General features: G+C 43.7%; 1 protein-coding gene across 2 annotated transcripts in view; it reads left to right on the top strand.

Moving 5' to 3' along the window:
- The first annotated feature begins 1,735 nt into the window (after positions 1-1,735).
- The window catches only part of PELI1 (pellino E3 ubiquitin protein ligase 1), an 86,172-nt gene continuing 67,408 nt past the window's right edge, over positions 1,736-20,499 (top strand). For both annotated transcript variants that reach the window (XM_084823399.1, XM_084823391.1), the window contains exon 1: positions 1,736-2,127. The gene's annotated coding sequence lies outside the window, so the exon portion shown is untranslated. The remainder of the gene's footprint in view (positions 2,128-20,499) is intronic.

The raw sequence follows: 20,499 nt of genomic DNA, 5'->3' as shown, positions 1-20,499 counted from the left end.
TTTCAAATGTGCCTGTCTGCCACCTTACCTTTTGGTAATATAGCATCTAGATACATTTTTTTGAAAGACAAATACACCGAGAACAAAATGGGGGGAGGGGTATATGAACAGAATAACTGGTTGGTCTTCCCTGTACTCACTTAGGAGGTGTCCCCCTAATTAGAAATGGGAAAAAAATACGTTCAGGGCAAATGGGATTTATTTATTTATTTATACATACATACTACATTTCTATGGAAGCAGTGACAGATTTTATTTTCTTGGGCTCCAAGATCACCGCAGACGGTGACTGTAGCCATGAAATTAAAAGACGCTCGGTCCTTGGGAGGAAAGCTATGGCAAACCTAGACAGTATAGTAAGAAGCAGAGACATCACCTTGCCAACAAAGGTTCATATAATCAAAGCTATGGTTTTCCCAGTAGTAATGTATGGCTGTGAGAGCTGGACTATAAGGAAGGCTGAGCGCCAAAGAATCGATGCTTTCGAACTGTGATGCTGGAGAAGACTCTTATGAGTCTCCTGGACTACAAGGAGGTCAAATCAGTCCATCCTAAAGGAAATCAACCCTGACTGCTCATTGGAAGGACAGATACTGAAACTGAAGCTCAAATATTTTGGCCACCTAACACGAAGAGAAAAGTCACTGGAAAAGATCCTGATGCTGGGAAAGATTGAAGGCAAAAGGAGAAAGGGACAGCAGAGGATGAGATGGCTAGATAGCATCACCGATGCAATGAATATGGAGTTGAGCACACTCCGGGAGAGAGCGCAGGACAGGAAGGCCTGGCATGCTATGGTCCATGGAGTCACGAAGAGTCGGACACAACTGAACGACTGAATGACTGAACAACAACTACTACATTTCTCTATCACCCCATAGCCGAAGCTCTCTGGACGGTTTACAAAAGCATAATGTCTGTCATTGAAATCCCTGTTTTCACGTGTACATATGTAGATAGCAATTTGCAGTTTGTCCATTTTTCAAGTCATATGGCTTACGATGTAGACCAAGCAAAAGCCCTTGGCCAGGAGTAATTTATGCCTCAGGCTTGTAGTATCTCATCACAAGCCTTCCTCCCCCTGTATTATAACAGACTGACCAGCAGCCCTTGGCTAAATCTGTGCTTACATTTTGAAAATTGGTAGCCCTACCTTGGAGAGTTCCGTCTGACAATTTAAGGTTGCAGACCTTTTTCAGAAAATTGAAGGTGTCTTGAAAGCTGGATCATTGATTATGATATACACTCATCCTACTGTATTTTTGAGAAAACCTGCAAAACCTGTTTGACCCGAGGTGAAAGTGTAACATCAGCAACAGCAAAAAGTCCATACAACTATGTGAAGTGATGCCTCTCTCACAACACTTTCAGCTCTGTATATGTCAAATACTTTTGCATATATCTTGGCTGTTAATTCTGAGTTGTTTGCGGTTGAATCTCCTATTTCTCCCCCTGCCCCTCTTTTTGTATGCATTTGTTCTCCTTTTCCTAATGTAATGCAAATGTGTATTACATTATTTTTGGTATCAATATTCCACGTATGTAAAGCTGGCAGCGGTGCAGTCGCTCTCAGTTTCCTCCTTGCAGTGTCAGCCGTCGAGAGCCGTCACCCTTCCTTTCGGAAGAACTACACTTCCCGTGCTCCTTCAGAAGGTGGTGCATTTTTATGAGGTCACCGTTTCCCCTCCCACTTTTGGGTCTCTGTGTGTATGTGTGGTGGAGCCGCTGCTGACCCAGAGGGCTAGAGGCTTGTTCGAGAGCTTGGTTGTTCGGATTATCGTCCTCCATCCGCCCTGATCCCAGCCACAAAGAGGGCGAGCGACGTTGTTGCCTTGCCGCGAGCCCAATACCCTCTCTCGTCGCCAGCCGCGGTCACTTTTGCCGGAGCTGATTTGGAGCTGATTTAAAGCCCCCATCGAGAATTTGTCTTCCCCCCGCCAGCGGCAGCCTCCCCCCCGCCCCACGTCTTCCTTTGCATGTAGGCGTGCGGGCGGCTTTTCCTGGAGGTGATTGATTTACAACCATCTCTGCTGCCGTTCTGCGAGGGGGTGCCTGTGGCTTGTGCTTTTGGGGCTTCCAGCCAGAGGAAATCGCAGTCCAGAGAAGAACGCCACGAATTTGTATTGAGTAAGTATCCCGACTCTCAATCTGTACAGGGTAACAATTTATCGCTTTGGCTAGGGGGAACTGGAGGGGAGAACGAGAGGAGATTTTAAAACGAAAAGGAAGAATGCCCCCCTCCCTTCCCCAGTTTTCTGGCTGATGTTTCTTCCTCCTCCCATCCCCATCCTAGTTTGTTTGTAGCCTCTTGGCGGGTTTCTGTTTAGGATTGTGTGCGTGTTCTTTGTCCTCCTTCTCAAAGGGGAAATTGCATAGGCGCCCGAGTTCGACAGTCCCACATCCTCTCTTCATCTTCCTTTTGGTAATAAAATAAAATAAAATCTGGCAGTGTCGTGGGAGGTCTTTGTCATGGAGCTTTCTGCTAGGAAATTTCTCCCCCTTTTGTTTTGGTGGTGGTGGGGAGATTGAGGAAGATGTGTTTCTTAAAACTCTGGATTTCTTTCTTAATTTGTCTGGATGCTAAAGCAGTCCCAGACATTAACTGAAGGATAAAAACGGCAAAACAAAGGAGTCTTATTATTTTGTGCTAATGTACATTAGAGCTTTATTCTCCGATGTTCTTATTATGGCCCACTGCCTCTTAAAGGGGTTTCCACCATTAGAGGGAAATGTGTCCCTTTTTATTTATCCTGGTGGTTATAAAGTTATGCTTTAGCATTCTTGTTCCTGTGTCTTCTCCTCTTAATATTCTCTATATTATCTTATCTAAACTATATATAGTCTGACACTTACATTCTCCCTGCCTCCACCACTATTTCCTCAAATGGCTCAAATGGCCAAAATAGAGCCATTTAAGGGAATATTGCTTAATTGCTAATTTCTGTCTTTTATAACTGAAAAAGAGGGTTCAATTAATCTTGCGGGGGGCAGGAGTGTTGTGGCTAAATTATGGCATGTCAGTCTCACAAAGTTATGTTTCTTTTTTTAAAGAAAGCATTTTTGAAACTGTACCTTCTTGTTTGCAGTTCTAGTAGTTTGCTCTTAAAACTTGCAGTTATTATCCCTATAAAACATAGTTCCATGAGTATATGCATATAACACTACTTTCCAGTCCAGTGTTTTGTTTTCCACATTATCATTTAAAGGCTGCATGTTTTGTTTTGGCTGCAAGTCAACTGACTTTTTCAGTGCAATCTTTGTGTTAGTTCCTCTTCTCAGCTTACTATTAACTAAACTCCAGACTTCTCCTCAACTTCCTATCAACTAAACTCCAGACTTCTCTGCTCTCAATCTGAGCTGTACAGCAATAGAATTAGCTTTGTCTCCACGATGAATTTGTAAAGGAGGCGGGGAGGGGGGAGCAAGAAGGTTATGTTTCCTGTTTTGCATCTCATAAAGAAGATATAATGAATTACTTACCAGGATTATTGGATATTTAGATTAGTTAGATGGATTCTATGCTGCTTTTAGTCTTGCTTTTTATGCCTTTGTATGCTATGTTTTGCGTTGAATTGATATTTTCTTGTGTTGAGAACGTCTCATGCTTGTAGTAGATGGATATTTGAGACCTCACACTTTTCAGGAAATAATGCCTAATAACTATCTAGTGGTTAGACATATTTTAATGTTTATGTGCCCAACTCAATATTCAAAGAGTATATTTCTAGAAAACTGAAGCTGGGCTCTCTGAAATTGGCAGCCTTCTCCAACCTGGCACCCTCCAAATGTTTTGGACTTCGATTCACATCAGCCCCAGCCAACATATCCAATGGTCAGGAATACTGGGCATTGTTGTCCAAAAGGTCTGGAGGACACTAGGTTGGGCAATGCTATTTTAAAGTAATGGCTAAGGTGTAGGCAACCTGGTGCCCTCCAGATGTGAGATGTAGTCCAAAACATATGGAGGGCACCAGGTTGCCAACCCCAGGTTTACTTGGTTGGTGCACCTGCTTGTAGTGTCAGTGTGTCACTTTTGAGATTCCAGATCAAATGAAGTTGGGCTCTCCCCTGTCCTAATCCCATAATTCTGATTTCCTGGCCAGAGCTGGGAACAATAGAGATATTTCATGTCAGTCTTTGGGTACAAAGGCAGAATTGTATAGGCAGTGAAAGCAAAGTAGCATGTTACAAGCAATGCTTAGGTTTTATTTTCATAAGCTTGAGGATATAGACTCCAATTCCTGAAGTCTTTGGAAGCCCACTAAGCTTCATTTTGACACATCTGAGAAATAATCTAGGGGTCTCTCTCAGTCCTTATATATGCCACCAAATAATGTTGGTGAAGTAGAGCATGACAGTGTTTATTGTATAAATACAGGAGTCTTTGTTGGTATATCAAAAGTTAGAGTGTTGGTCAAGCTACAGTACTTAACTACACTGATATTATGCCATTGGGGTGGTTGGTTGCTTTTTTAAAATGGAGGTTCTCCTTCTTTCTCGGAAGAAAATGATGGAATCCCTCATTTTCTTTCAATATCCGTGCTGTGATAAGTATAAACATGTAGTCTCTCTGCCTTCCCGCCAACTCCCCTTCCATGCTTTAAAATGACAGATTAAAAGGTGACGTGTCTGTCCGCTTCTCCACTCTTTGATTACAGTTTGGGGGATGAAGATGTGCAGATATCTGCACCCTGCAGTTTCCCCTTGTTCCAGCTCCCCTGTTCTTCTCTGTTTCAAGAAGATATTGCAGTGGGTTCCCAGAGGGAAGTGGATCTCTATATAGAGATTTGTGGGCGCTGTGTAAGTTAAGGGGAAATGAATATATCTTCTTCCTACTGGGCTTCTTCCAGCTTGACCCAAGTCTGTAACATGCAAGAGTTATACCACTGGTGATATTTCATCTATCTTATACTTCTTTGATGTATATGAGGTTTTATGCCATTTGCATTAAGCTTACAAGAATTCACTTCTGCCTGTTCTTGAGAAGTGTATCAGATGAAGTAGGCTTATGCATATTGTGTATTGATTTAAATCAATACAGTATGTTTTGATTTAAATCTCACCAAGAGTGTACGCTCATTTAGATCTCTTTTATAACTAACATATTCCTAAACACAAGTGTGCACTGATAGGTTCTACCACAATTAATACTGTTTTACAATTAAACATATCTGTTATAGTATGTAGGGTAAATCGGAACACTGGCTTATGCAGGTCACATGTGTTTTGCACTCATGTCTGTTTAGAGATGTGAGGAGGAGGGTATTTGTGATTTTTCTTTATACTCTCTATACCAGGGGTGGACAACTTATGACCCTCCAGATATTTTGGCTTACAACTTCCATCGGCTCTAGCCAGCATAGCCACTGGTACAGGATTATGGGAGCTGTAGGCTGAAACATCTGGAGGGCTACAGTTCCCCACCCCTGGCTCTATACCCCACCCCTGGCTCTATACATATTAAGAACACTGAGCAGGGTCATTTACTTGAAGACCAAGGCTGCAGTCCTGTAAAAAGTTAGGATGCCAGAATCTCACTGGAGTCAGTAAGATTTAAGTTGAGGTGGCGATATGTGCAGTGAAGAGAGCTTTCTACTCTGCATGTATCGCGTCCGCGAACTTGTGCCCAGTTGAGCTGTTCAGTGTGGTTAGGGAGCTGAGTCAGCCCCCCCCATCTGATTTTAGAGCCTTCAGTAGCTCACTCTGATGCCTTTAATGAGTTTTTTGCGGATAAAATCTTTCGAACACGAGCCGACTTGGATGCTGTCGTAGGGACAGAAATCAACAGTGGGGTGTCCAGCAACTCTGCTTGCATGATTAAACTGGATCATTTTCAGCTTGTGACTCATGATGTGGACAAGCTGCTTGGTTTGGTCAAGAAGACAACTTGCCCTCTTGATCCCTGCCCATCCTGGCTAGTAGTCCAGGGAGGGCAGATGGTAAAGCAACTTTTGCTGAATATTATTAATGCCTCCCTTAGGTATTATTAATTACCTAAGGGAAGGTAATTTTCTATCATGTCTAAAAGAAACAACTGTTAAGACTGTTTCTGAAGAAGCCTTCCCTTGACCCTCTGGACTTCAATAATTATATGCCAGTAAGTAATTTACCATTTTGGGGCAAGGTAATCGAGAAGGCAATGTCCATTCAGCTCCAAGCAGTCTTGGATGAAACAGATTATCTGGACCCATTTCAAACTGGCTTCAGAGTGGGATATGGAGTTGAGACTGTTATGGTGGATGATCTTCACCTGGAAATTGATAGGGGTAGTACATCCCCTTTGATTCTTTTGGATCTCTCAGCGGCATTCAATACCATTGACCATGGTATCCTTCTGGATCGCCCGAGGGAGTTGGTGGTTGGGGGCACTGCTCTGCAATGGTTCTGCTCCTTTCTCTCAGGACAGGTCCATGTTGCTCGGGGATAGTTGTTCCTCAAAAAAGGAACTATTATGTGGAGTCCCTCAGGGCTCCATTCTAACCCCGATGCTGATCAATATCTACATGAAACCACTGGGAGAGGTCATCAGGAGGTTTGGGGCTGAGTGTTATCAGTATGCTGATGACATCCAAATCTATTTCTCCCTAACATCTTTATCCAAGGAAGGTATGACTCCTCTGAATGACCACATGAAGTCAGTAATGGGCTGGATGTGGGAGAACAAACTGAAATTGAATCCAGGCAAGACAGAGGTGCTCATCGTGAAGGGTCCTAATTCAGGTATTGAGGTATGTCAACCAGTTCTGGATGGGTTGCACTCCCCCGAAGGAGCAAGTTCGTAGCTTGGGGGTGCTTCTTGACCCAACCCTACTCCTGGCACCACAGGTGGAGGCAACGGTGAGAAGTGCCTGTTATCAGCTTCGGCTGATACACCAACTACGCACAGGAACATGTGGACCTGGTAATGGTGGTGCACATGCTGGTAACCTCTAGGCTTAATTTCTGTAATGCGCTGTACTTGGAGCTGCCTTTATATTTAGCTTGGAAACTTCAGCTGGTACAAAATATGGCAGCCAGGTTGGTCTCTGGGACACCCCGTGGAGACCATATTACACCGCTTTTAAAATCTTTACACTGGCTGCCAATTTGTTTCCGAGCAAAATATAAAGTGCTGGTTCTTACCTTTAAAGCCTTACGTGGTCTAGGTCCAAGGTACCTTGGGGAGCGCCTTCTCCCCTACGTCCCAGTCCACCACCTAAGGTCCTCCGAGGGCTCTCTGTTGCGGCTGCCTAATGTGAGACTGGCAGCCACAGGCAGGAGGACCTTTTCCTTCGCCGCCTCTCAGTTGTGGCATAAACTGGTGGTTGAAATGCGCCTGCTGGCCTCGTTGAAGGTCTTTAAGCAGGCATTAAAGACTCCAGCAGGCCTTCCCTTTATAGAACTCTCGTTCCTTTTGCTGACTTTTGTATACTATTTTAAGCAATATTGTTTTAAGCTGTGTTTTATTGTTGAATTTTTTAAAAATTGTTTTTAGTTCAAAGTTGTTTTTAGCTATATGTTGTTTGTATATATTGTCTGCATGTTTTTATGTAAATAGTTTTTAAACTTTGTGTTGTATTTTAAAGTTTTAACTTTTGTAAACTGCCCAGAGAGCATCGGCTATGGGGCAGTATAGAAATATAATAATAAATGATGATGATGATGATGATAATGTTGCCCAACTACATGGAGGACTGCAGTGCAAGTGGAAATCAGGGATGCTAAGCTATTCCATATTTTTCAGTGAGATGGTAAGTAGGGTTGTGAACCAAAGAACCACATAATTACTTCTGTGTGCCAAATGGGATTTTGGTGTTGTATTTTGCTACTGAGGGTATTTAAAAATGTTGTTTCTTATGGCATGTGGAGGCTGTCAATGTTTTACTTAAAAAAAAACAAAAAAATCCCACTGGAGTACAACTAAAGAAGTATTTGGATCCTGGTTTTTATGTTTGTTCTATTCCTTTACTTTGGCTAGTAGAGTTATAAATATTAATAACTTTAGAATTGCTTGGCTTGAGTAGTTAGAAGGCATAAATAGTAATGTGCAACCAGCCATGTATCCTCAGTACATGATTCTGGTGAGATATAGGATGACATCATCTGGATTCACGAGTTGATTCTTAATGTTTGTGATGATTGCTAGCCCCTGGCCCACCACTTATGGCTTGACTAGCCATTTAAAATGTATGGTTGCCACTGGCCTCTGCTCTGTGGGTGATTCCTGTCCCTTGTGCTGGGCTTTTATAGCAGCTCCTTCCTACTGCCTCATGCGGAAACTAAGAGACAGGTGACCTTTGTGTGAGCAGCCAAGTAAATCATTTGTATGTTTACTCACAAGTAAATCTTTGTGTGTTCAGTGAGGTATCCTCACTTGTGCATAGGATTGCAAACTTCATCTGTTTGCAGACTGTTAGCATTCAGGAAGTAACAGGTATGTGAGCTATTTTTCTATATACAAGCTATCTGGTACTTAAGGCCACAAAAAGCTTGCCCAACTTGGAGGAGCATTAGAAACAGCAGCCCTTCTTGTTCATTTCTAAAATGCCTATTCTTCAGTCTCTATAAATTCACAAGTGCCCTAACAAAACTGTCCATGGAAATGATGGCGAAGTGCTGATTTTGGAATTAGGTCAAGTAATGTTAAATGCTGTTGATGCAGTTTCTTTGAGAAAAAAGTGAGCACACGTTTGTCTGATCTAGTGTCTCATTTTCCTTTCAGCATTATTATTATTATTATTATTATTTATTAAATTTATTAATCGCCCATCTGGCTGGTCACCCAGCCACTCTGGGCGATGTACAACACACCATAAAACAATTTAAAATAATAAAATTCTACCATAATTTTTTTTTTAAAATACCCTAACCCAACCCAAATGCCTGCCTGAACAACCACGTTTTTAATGCACGACGGAAGCTCATTAAAGAGGGGGCATGACGGAGTTCCCTAGGGAGGGAGTTCCACAGAGTGGGGGCCACCACAGAAAAGGCCCTCTCCCTCGTCCCCACCAGTCTAGCTGTCCTGGCTGATGGGACAGAGAGAAGGCCATCCGAGGCTGATCTTGTTAAGCGGCCTGTCTGGTGTTGCTGGAGGCGCTCCGTAAGATAGGCTGGGCCGGAACCATATAGGGTTTTAAAGGTCAAAACCAACACCTTGAATTTGGCCCGGAAAGCAACTGGTAACCAGTGCAACTCCTTCAGCACTGGAGTGATGTGATCTCGCCGGCGGTTGCCTTTAATCAGGCGAGCCGCCGCGTTCTGTACCAGCTGCAGCTTCCGAACCGTCTTCAAGGGTAACCCCACGTAGAGCGCATTACAGTAGTCTAAATGAGAGGAGACCAGGGCATGTACTACCGATGGGAGCAGATGGTCGGGAAGGAAGGGGCGCAGCCGCCGTATCAGATGGAGTTGATACAGCGCTGTCCGGCTCACAGCTGATACCTGAGCCTCCATGGACAGCTGGGAGTCCAAAATGACCCCCAGGCTGCGGACCTGGTCTTTCAAGGGTAGCCGTACCCCATTCAACACCAGGTCAACATCCTCCAGCCTCCTCTTGTCTCCCACCAAAAGTACCTCGGTCTTGTCAGGGTTCAGCTTCAGCTTATTCCTCCCCATCCAGTCATTCACCGTCTCCAGACATTTGGACAGGGATTCTACGGCCAACCTTGGTGAAGATTTGAATGAGAGGTAGAGCTGCGTGTCATCCGCATATTGATGACACTGCACCCCAAACCTCTTGATGATAGCCCCCAGCGGCTTCACATAGATGTTAAATAGCATCGGGGAGAGGATGGAACCCTGTGGCACCCCACAAGTAAGTGGCCACGGGTCCGAAACCTCCTCTCCTAGTGCTACCCTCTGGTACCTGCCGGAGAGGAAGGACCAGAACCACCGCAATACAGTGTCTCCAATGCCCAACCCCTCCAGGCGGTCCAGGAGGATACCATGGTCAACGGTATCAAAAGCCGCTGAGAGGTCGAGGAGAACAAGGAAGGAGCATTCACCCCTATCCAGAGCCCTCCTCATATCATCCACCAAGGCGACCAAGGCCGTTTCTGTCCCATGCCCAGGCCTGAAGCCCGACTGAAATGGGTCTAGATAATCAGTTTCTTCCAAGTGTGCCTTCAACTGCACCGCCACCACCCGCTCAATCACCTTGGCCAAAAATGGCAGATTTGAGACTGGGCGAAAGTTGTTCAGAACTTGAGGATCCAAGGAGGGCTTCTTTAAGAGCGGTCTTATCACTGCCTCCTTGAGGGCTGATGGCATCACTCCCTCCTCAAGGGAGGCGTTCACCACCGCCTTGATCCCTTCACCCAGTCTCTCTCTGCAGCTCATAATGAGCCAAGATGGGCAAGGATCAAGTAAGCAGGTGGTCGGCCTTACAGATGAAAGCACCTTGTCCACTTCATCAGGAGGAAGAAGCTGGAACCGATCCCACAAAACCGGTTTGCCACAGGCCGCCTCTCCTACAGCTTAATTGATGGTGGTTGCCCTTTATACCACCTAGGACCAAAGGAAGAATCTGACACATGCAGGCTTTCTGTGTGGACTAAGATTCCTGAGGGAGGGACACCTCTGGAAGAAGAAGAAAAAAGCTGCCAAAGATACAGCATTTCCATATTGGCCCATACTGTCAGTCAGCTGAATGTGTGTGAGAATACAGCTCCCACAGATGTGCACATATCATTGACGGGAAGAGCGATGTTGGGACTCCTCTTCTTGCTTATTCGATTCCATCAGTAAAAACTGGATGGAAGATACACACAGTTGCTAAGGGAGACACAAGCTCTTCTGGTCTCCTCTCAAACGAGCTTGTATCTCCCTTAGCAACTCCCTGTACCTTTTGAGGAGAATGGATATAAATATTGGCCTGCTAGCTTTGCATCCTTATGCTTGCATATTTGATAGTTGCTTCCTGAAATAGGTTCTTTAGCAGAATGGACTGGAGTCTGGAAGCTCCCCCCCCACACACCACACACCCTTTACTGACAATCACAACGTTCTGCTTCAAAGTGTAGGCAGGCAGAGGACTAGCACAAGCTGAAAACACAGCACTTGTGAACTGTGTGGGTCAGATTACAGTTTTATACTGCCCAGTAGCCAAGGCTGTCTGGGCAGCTCACAAGTAAAACCATAAAATACAGCCTCGAAAAAAACATAATATAAAACTTTTAAAAGTTTGAAATACCAGGTAAAGCCCAGCAGCAGTTAAAGCCCAGGGAAAGCCTGTGTGAAAAGTTGTGCTTGGAGGAGGTGTTTAAAAGTTGTTACATTTTCTGCCTCCCGAACTGTACAGATGAGGGTTTTCCAGAGTGGGGGTGATGCCACAGAGAAGGCCCACCACAGAGGTGCTCGACCATCAAGTTTCCATTTTTAAAACAAAGCGTGTGTGAATGTGCTTTTAACAGGCTTGAAGTGAACTTGCATTATATTCTAATAAAGACGATGATGATATGACAGTATTTAGTCTTAAAAAACACTGGCAATGTGCTATGACGGCTGAGAAGAGAGGAGAAAAGGGCCATGGATTTTAGGAACTCTGGTATGTCTTTGGGCACCCTCCTCTTGCTAGATTCCTAGTAAGCAGAGTTTAGGATGCACCAAGGCCAGGAGACTGCCTGAGCTACTATAGGTCTCTGTTCCCATCCTGGTTGGGGATTATGAGAGTTGTAGTCCAACACATCTGGACAGCATCAAGTTGCAGAAGACTGGGGTAGAGCTTTATCAGCAGCTGCTGCTGTGAGAAGAGCACAAAGGAAGGCCTTTCCTCTCTCCCATCAAGACTTTTCCTCACCCTCTGCAACTTTGCCACCATGAGGCAAGCAGGCATATCTCTTCCATACCTCACGCAGCAAACGTCAGTTAAGATGTGTGATCATTGCAATGGGATTCTGCAGACAGCTTGAGGTGAATCAGATGTGGCTGTTCCTTATTGGATCTGTGGTGCCAAGTGATGACTTACACGTGTGAATGAGCTGTTATAGGTCAAACACAGGGGATAGAATGTTCATGTTATTTGACATCGCCTCAAATGCATTGCTTTACAGTGGGGTTGGTTCTAATGTTCAGCTGTGAGTCAAATGATGAGAACTTGAGTCCAAAAGCAGCAGCTACCTTAAATACAAAATCAGTACATTTAGGGTGCAATCCTATGCATGTTCAGACAGGAAAAAAGCCCACAACTCCCAGCATGCTCCCATGGCTGGCTGGGGCATGCTGAGAGTTGTAGGCCCTTTTTCTGTCTAAACGTGCATATAATTGTGCCTTTAGACATTTAGATGTGTGCGTGTTTAAACTTTGCCCTGTCATGAGAGCAAATACAATGGATATTTTAGTGAAAGGTGCAACTGAGTAGGTTTGGGGTACATACTATTGAAATAGCATGTAGCTAAATTAAATGTTTGGTATGTGGTTAGAAAAAGAAATCTGAAATGCATCACATATGTAGGTTTACTATAAAGTAATTCACTTCCTTTCAAAGCAAGTCATAGCTCATTCCACTTCTGTAATGCACCACTTGGGATGTGTTGCTAATTCTAAAAATATGTCAGTTCCTCAGTTTCCCACCATCTGCTGTAAACATGGCTCCTCCCTCTTTTTTTGGCTGTATGTGTTTTCCTCTGAGGAATGTTGAAACATGGGAGAAATAAACATAGTAATTAAAGTTGCTGTGGTCAGAACTCTGTTGTATTTCAAAGGATAAAGAAAAATGACTTGAAGCTTGCCTAGTAAACTCGGGAAGCACACAAGATATTTAGCGTTATACTTAGCATCTTACGTGGGCTGTTCTTGGCTTCTGCTTGATGCTTTCCCTTGCAGTCCAAATTCTGGCACTTTATTTTCCTATTGTGCTAAACTGAATGCTGAATTATCCAAAGTTTCATCTATATGTCCCAAATTTTTGGGTGTGGGGGAGATGGGTTCCTTTGCCCATGTCATGTTTGCAAATGCAGACGGATTAATTGTGCTTTACCTGTACACCAGACATTAGAATAGTGTCTACTTCGTAGGATAGGTATATAGGCACAATTCAGCAGGGTTAGTCATGTGCAGAAGGTTGCTCTTTAAAACAAAATGTAATCCATGAGAAGCATGTAGATAATAATTCCCTTGTGAATCAGTTTGATAGATTGCACTTACATCTTTCTAAATGTCTTGGCTCTTGCAGTTTTCCTGTCTCCTAGTCTATATGCCACCATTCACAGTGTAGCAGCAGGAGCAAGGCCGTTAATGGCGATGGTATGCATTGTCTCTACAACTTGGGTCAAGAAGCAATGTATATGATGAGGTTTAACAGCGTTTCATAACCCTTGCCACTATTTAAAATGGCAGATGTTGGCCCTCTGCCAATCCATGTGCAGCATTTCATAAAGCTTGCCAATTAGCTCTAATGTTGTCATGCCTTCAGAGACTACCTTGAATTGATGGGTATTTTTTAAGAAAAATGCTGCAAGTGGAAACGATTAGTAGTTCTGCTTTGTTCTTCAAAGCCATGGTTGCTATATTCCTGGCTGTTGGCAGGCTCTGTCAGCAAGTACTTCGTGTTCTGCAGGACTTCTGCCAGATTTAGTGTATTGCATGTTCTGAAAGCATCCAAATCAGATTTTGTTCAGTTTTATACTTTGCATCCAGTTTTACTGAATTTCCTTAAGGTGTTTTTTTTGTTGTTGTTGTTGCTTTCCATGGAGGATTTTAGGATGGATTGGTCACTACTGGTGCACAGAAACCATCTTATAGACAGACTCATAAAAAGAATATGGTGGTCTGAGCAACTCATTTATGTAAATCACAATTAAGAGGTTTTGTTTGAACTTGTCAGGTTTATTTTTAACTATAAGTATTTTTATAATAAAAATATTTAATCGGGAACCAGAGGGCAGAAGGGAAGCACACTCGAACCTCTGCTAATAGTCTGGGGGGCAAGGGCCACTGGCGATTCCCACCACCTGCCCTCTCCCAGGAAGAACATCATGGCAAGAGGAAAACCAACTGGCCCCAACCCTCAGCCAGAGAAGGAGCGACTATAGAGAGCTTGGTCCCACCCCCACTGCTAGATAGAACGCTGGCTCAGTTGCCCTAGGACTGCAGAACCAAAGGGAGGCAGGGCCTGGTTCCATCCACCAAAGAACTAAGGGTTGCTGGGTTGTATGTGTTTGTGTGGGGGGGCATTTGTATTATTTGTTGCTTGTAAACTACCTTGAGAATCATTTGAATCTTCAAAATAAATAACTACTGTCCTTCAGTCATATTCCCAGAGTGGTTTACAAAAAGAATAGAAAAAGAATAAAACAGCCATTTCATGAAACTGTTGGCTAGCCTATGACTTTTTGGATTGCCTACTTCAGGTAAACTTTTATTGAGAACAAAGTCACTCCCTTTTCTTTCTTAAGGCTCCAAAAGTATCCCTAGACAGTATGGGTCCATGAGAGTGTGTTGTTGCTGCTGCTGCTGTTGTTGAGAACAGACGTGGTAGATAAAATGAACGCATTTGGCATGTTAAGATGATCAGCAGGAATTTCCTCAAGGAAAATGGTGCCTCATCTGTAACAGAACTACATTGTGAGGGTGTCAAAAGCATAGGTGAGACTTGATCCGGATGAGAATGTGCCCAGTCACTATTCATTTGACAAGGCTCCTTACATGGCATGAAAGCCAACATATTTTGTGAATTAGCAACTAAAAGCATGTAGTAGACAAAAACCAACCAACCCTGCTCTCCTAGTGGAGAGAAAAAAGCAGGAAGCCCAGAGGATCTGCCTGGAGACTTCATTTATTATAACTTGCACTCATAGCTGTAGACCACATTTTCTGCATGCAGAAAGTCAAAGATTCGATCTAGACATTTCTAGAATCTTGGGTATCGGGAAAGATCCTGGTCTGAGATCCTTGAGAGCTATTGCCAGAGTAGATACTACTGGGATTGCTGGACCAATAGTCAGTATAAGGCTTGTTCATGTGTTCAAAAGGAACAGAAGCAGTAAAATGTACCCCTCCCCCTGCTTAACAACAGCTAAATCCAAAGGCATCACGTGAGGTGTAAGATTAAAGCCCAAATGGCTGCAAGTATATGTGAATGAAGTAGTATGTAAGGCTTGTGAAGCGCTTCGTGGGACTCACCTGTAAACTTAACCGTTGGGGAGTCTTTTATAAACTCACTCCACCTTTCGAGCCCTACTCCATCCGCAACAGAAAACGCAAGAGTATTGTAACAGTAGTTAACAGTGAACAAGTTTATTTTAATTTTCAATGTTAATACGTGCATATATATAAGCAATATCCACTTGAATAGGACTTAAGAAGAGGGAGGTTCGGATGACCTCCCCATGTGTGAGGGTGCCGTGAGGCTGCACAGGCTAGTCCTATTGCTGGCACGGCCATGCTTCCCACTGGTGGCACGTTCAGCCAGTATGTGAAGAGGCTGTATGCACATCCTTCTCCACATGAAGGGCATCCTGATTAGGCCAGGGTCCACCCTTGTGTGGAGGAGCGCTATGCACATAGAGTTTTTTCACATCAGCTCAACACAGGTGTTGGGGCATGGCTATGTGCATTAGCAGTGTGTGTGGGGAGGGGGGAATAGTTTGTGCTGCCCTGTAGTCTCCCAACACATATTGTTTCAGTATGTGGGGATGGTCTGAAAATTCCTAATGACGTATAGGGCAGGAGTGGGCCTATCTGTTAAAGGAGCCGCACAGTAGTAATGGTGTACTGTTGGCCTGGTGAGAGAGAGAAGCCCTTTGAAAGGGGAGGGAAGGGGACAGCCTCTCATTGTGCCACCTACCCAGGAACATGTTGGGATCCACTTATAGGTCAAGAAATTAGATGGCATTCTTTTAAAAATACGATAGTAATATTGTTGTTGTTCAGTCGTTCAGTCGTGTCCGACTCTTCGTGACCCCATGGACCATAGCACGCCAGGCCTTCCTGTCCTGCGCTATCTCCCGGAGCGTGCTCAAGTCCATATTCATTGCATCGGTGATGCTATCTAGCCATCTCATCCTCTGCCGTCCCCTTCTCCTTTTGCCTTCAGTCTTTCCCAGCAATAGTAATATTACAAAATCACAAAATGAAAATGCATCCTTATTACAGAAAAGGAAACGGTATATATATCAGGTATACAAATAGTATACAGATCACTCTGCACACCAAAATTAATAGCCAATAACCTAGCTGAACTAAACAAATGTTTCTCTACACTGCTTTAAGTCTCAAATTGCTGGATACGTATGAGCTGAGATCACAACAAATGCACACATTCTAGATATTGATTCTGCCTTGGAGAAGAGAGGCAACTCTTGATTTAATCTGAAGTAGCAACTAGGATCTGATACAAGATATATGAACTCTCAAACTGTTTGGAAGTACTATTGAAATCAACATGCATGAAAGTAGAAAGTTATTCAGAAACAAGCAGCATTTAATTTCAGAAGTAGAAACGTTTTTCAAAAGTGAGAAGGTTACATAAAAGCAAGCTTAAAATATATTGGATGCAAATAGCTTTGGGAAGCTATTTAAAGCAACCATAATACAATGTTTGCACCTTTTCTTAATTGGTGTTATACACATTTATAATACAGCTGATGTGGCTATAAAGACCTGAGTTAAGGTCATAAAAGGCAAAAAGTCTTCCTTGAAGGAGTGGAAGGTTTTTCCAAATGAAGAAAATAATATTTATTCTGGCAAACCAAATGTTAAGCGAAGAAAGAATTTGAGGACAAAATTGCTAAAGATAAAACAACTAATACACATTTCTCCCAGTACATCAGAAGCAGGAAACTTTTGCATCAAACAGTCAGGAAAAATTCTAGATTGCAAGGGGTGGGGGGAAGAGTATTGATGAATGACGGGAAAATAGATTCATATTGTTTACTCAGGTGTGGGCGGACTTCAGGCTTACGTGATCTACTTTGTGTTTCACTTGAACTCCACAATCCACCTGCTTTAGTCAGTCATCAAATGGTACTGGAGGTGGGGTGAAGTGGCAAATCCCATCACAGAATTAACTCCTGTAGACTGTATGAACAACTGGGGTGATCTGTCTATTCAAGAACAACTCTATTTCTGGGTTATTTCAGATTAGCGTGTCTTAATGCTTTGTAAACATGCTCAGAAATTCTGAGCAAATTACTTCCGTTTATCAGAGTTCGTAGCCAAGGCAGCTGTAATGATCACCTTATCAAAATGAATTGTTGCCACCCCAAGATCAAATATCTTAATAAGCATAGTTTTCCCAGATTTTCTATGGAGGGGGAAATGTTTTTTTTACTAGCAACTATTTCCAGTGTGAGCCAGTAAAATAGTGTTTGAACCTCCCAACACAGAAACACACACTGGCTTGGTTTGCAGATAACACTAACTCATGGTTTATTTAACCCATGGGTTGCTGACTTCTGGGTTGTCATGTGTGAATGCAGCCACAAACAACCCAGAAAGTGAACCCATGGTTTGTTTTTGGGTTGTGAACTCTGGGTTGTTTAAATCACGGGTGGTTGTTACATGTAAACCCAGAACTGTGAGTTGCTCATGGTTTGTTTCACCAGGCTACAGAGGTGGCAGCAAGAGTGGTTAAAAACAACAACAACCACCAGTTGCTTTCCATGCTAGTACTACAGCACTGTAAAGGCATGTGGGATATATGGAGGGTTTGTTTGATCATCTGCCAGACAAACCCTGACTAGGCCAGTAAACCATGGGTTAAATAACCGTGGGTTACCTCTGAACTGGTTTGTGCATAACAACAACCCTGAGTACGGGTGGTTGTTGAATCATGGGTTGTTGTTATGTGCAAATTCTGCACTATGTTTAATTATGGGTTGTTAACCACGAACAGCCCAGAGTTCACAACCCAACAACAAAGCATGGGTTCTCTTCCTGGTTGTTTGTGGTTCACAGTCCATAGTTAGAGCACAGTGCAGGGTTTGCACATAACGACAACCCATTATTCAATGACAACCCATACCCTGAGTTGTCATAACATGAGAACCAGGCCAATGTGCGAACCAGGTCAGTGGGAAAGCCCTTATCGGGGCGGTTCACACGTAGTGGCAGCAAATCATAGGTTAATTAATCCACAATTTGCCATGATGTGCCACTGCCATTTTGCATGTGCAATTCTGATCAGCCTTATTGGGCGTTGCTCCATGGAATCCAAACCTGAATACTGTGCCTGTGTTTGCATGACACGATAACCCATGATGGCTTAGCGTGTTGTCTGTGAGCTCTTTCTCCCACGCATGGTGGCTTATTTCCCCCAAATAAGCTACCCTGAGAATCCACAGTCTGCAGCAAGGGTTATTTTACCTATGGTGGGTTAACGTTTTGCCTGTTACGCCAGCATAGGTTATGGTGATCGCCTACAGAGCCGCTTGGGAAGAGCAGCAAAAAAAGCTGCCGCTGCTCTTTACTTCTTGAGCAATCTTTGTTCCCAAGATATGCCTTGTAACAGATAGTGCTGCCACTGCTCCAACCAACCCCTTTGCTGCCTGACTGCTCCCGCCTCCCTGGGGGGGGGGGGGTGCACTCTGTAAAGTTGCTTTCACTCTCACGTGTATCTAATTGGCAGTGCATCCTTGAGCAAACTTCTTTTCCTGCCACATTCAGCTGTCTCCCCCACTCCAAATCAGCTTCCCCCTCCCCCATGCTTCCCAAATGGTTTCACCTGTGGTTAAATCCTCACTTTTCCATGGAAAAGTCACACATTTCTCCAGTAGTGCCTCTTGTGCCTCCCCATAAGAGGAACCTGTATATTAAATTTTGTCCAGTTCCTGCAAACTTTAGATTCAAAGCAGTATTAAGCAAGCACAGAATTAAGCAAACCAATAAGCCGCTTTATACGCCAGTAAAAATTTTCTTTTTATTCTATGTTGTTGATTGGCTGTTGGTGAGTGGGGAGCTATCAAAGGCTTCGAAACTGGGGTGGGAGGTAAGGAATAAGGACTGGAGAAGAGGGGGTAGGAGCAAGAAGGAAAGGGAAGCAAACAGGATTGACATAGGGTTGGGAACGGAGGGAACCAGCAGGATGAAGACACACCTAATGCAAAGCAGACCAATCGGAAACAGGCTGTTGACAAGGTGGCAGTGAGATGGCAGGATATGGTTTCCACCACAAAGGAATCTGGGATACCTGCCCAGGTGGGAGGACTACAGGGAGAGGAGGGGCAAGGGGAGGAAAATAAACTGCGCTGTTTAGCTTATTTGTCAGATTGTGTGACGGGGCATAGTAGGCTATCTGCAAAATAAGCTACTCTGCATGGCTTATGAGCCACTGTGGGTTAATGTGACATGTGAACAGGCCTTATGAATTAATTGTGGGTTGAACAACCCATAGTTAACCTATGAACATACCCACGATTAACTCATAGTGTCTGGGGTCGGACTTCATTGAGCAATTTCCCATTGAGCTGATCGGAGGTTGCATATGCAAAATGGTGGCAGCATGTGCACAGCACGCACCACAGCAAATTGTGGTTTGATTATCCCATGATCTGCTGCCATTACATTGACCAGGTTTGCATATGTCAACCCAGACTGTGGGTTCATCCCAGAGTATGGGTTGTCCTTGAATTGTAGGTTGTCATTAGTGCGAATCCTGCACTGTGGTTTAGCTATGGGAACTCTGGGAACAACCCAGAGTTCACAACCCAACAACCACCAAGGATTCCCTTCCTAGGTTGTTCGTGGTTAACAGCCCATAGTTAAATTATAATAACCAGGACATACTCTGGGTTGTTGTCACATGTCAGGCCATTGTTAATCTTGAGGATTCAATTCACACATGCAGTGAGTGGGTCAAAACTGATACATACCAGCTATTTAAGGTGGGTAGAAAAGGGATTGGCCACAGTTTTCTTCTCAGTTAATAGATACTAATTCATTGAGTTCCAGGTCATCTTCTGTCTCTTTATTTGCTTAAAAGCTTTAGGATTTTGTCTTATTTTTTTTCTCCAAAACTATTGCTACAATGAAATTGTTAAAAGCTTTCAGAACTGAGTCAGCTGAAAATGAGGTGAGGCCCCTCCTGTGTTGCCTCTCATTCCCAAAGATGAAACATCCTTCAGAGCATCTAGTTGTCCTGAGTCAAAGAAACATGACAAAACTTAACAGCCAGTTTTGCTTATTGCAGGGTTTTATTGGAGGCATTGAAACCTTATTGCCTTTTTTTGGAGGCTATTGACTCCCTCTGCCATAACTTTGGAGAGAAGTTTTTGTCTCAAGCCTGAATATATGTTTGTGTAGGTTCTTGCAAGTGTGACTGTTAATATACTGGGTTTCTTTGCCCTTTAAATTTCTTGAGGGTTTTCTGTAAATGATGGAGGAGTAGATATATAAATTCATGCTTCTCCAGACAATGCTTTGGTGAACTGGGAGCATGCCGCAGCTCCTCTCCCCTTGCATGCTTGGGTTTAACTAGTTACTTCATATTGGCCCAGTTTGCATGTAATGACAACCCATGGGTTGTTGTCAGGGCCATGAGTGAGGGAACGAGTGTGCTGATTCCCGTGCACTTGCCATTTC

This window comes from Heloderma suspectum, chromosome 1, assembly GCF_057233095.1.
Source record: "Heloderma suspectum isolate Gila_16-S chromosome 1, 16-S_ref, whole genome shotgun sequence".
NCBI classification, from domain to species: Eukaryota; Metazoa; Chordata; class Lepidosauria; order Squamata; family Helodermatidae; genus Heloderma; species Heloderma suspectum.
The sequence above is the reverse complement of the archived record's forward strand: the minus strand, read 5'-3'. Positions and strand labels throughout refer to the sequence as shown.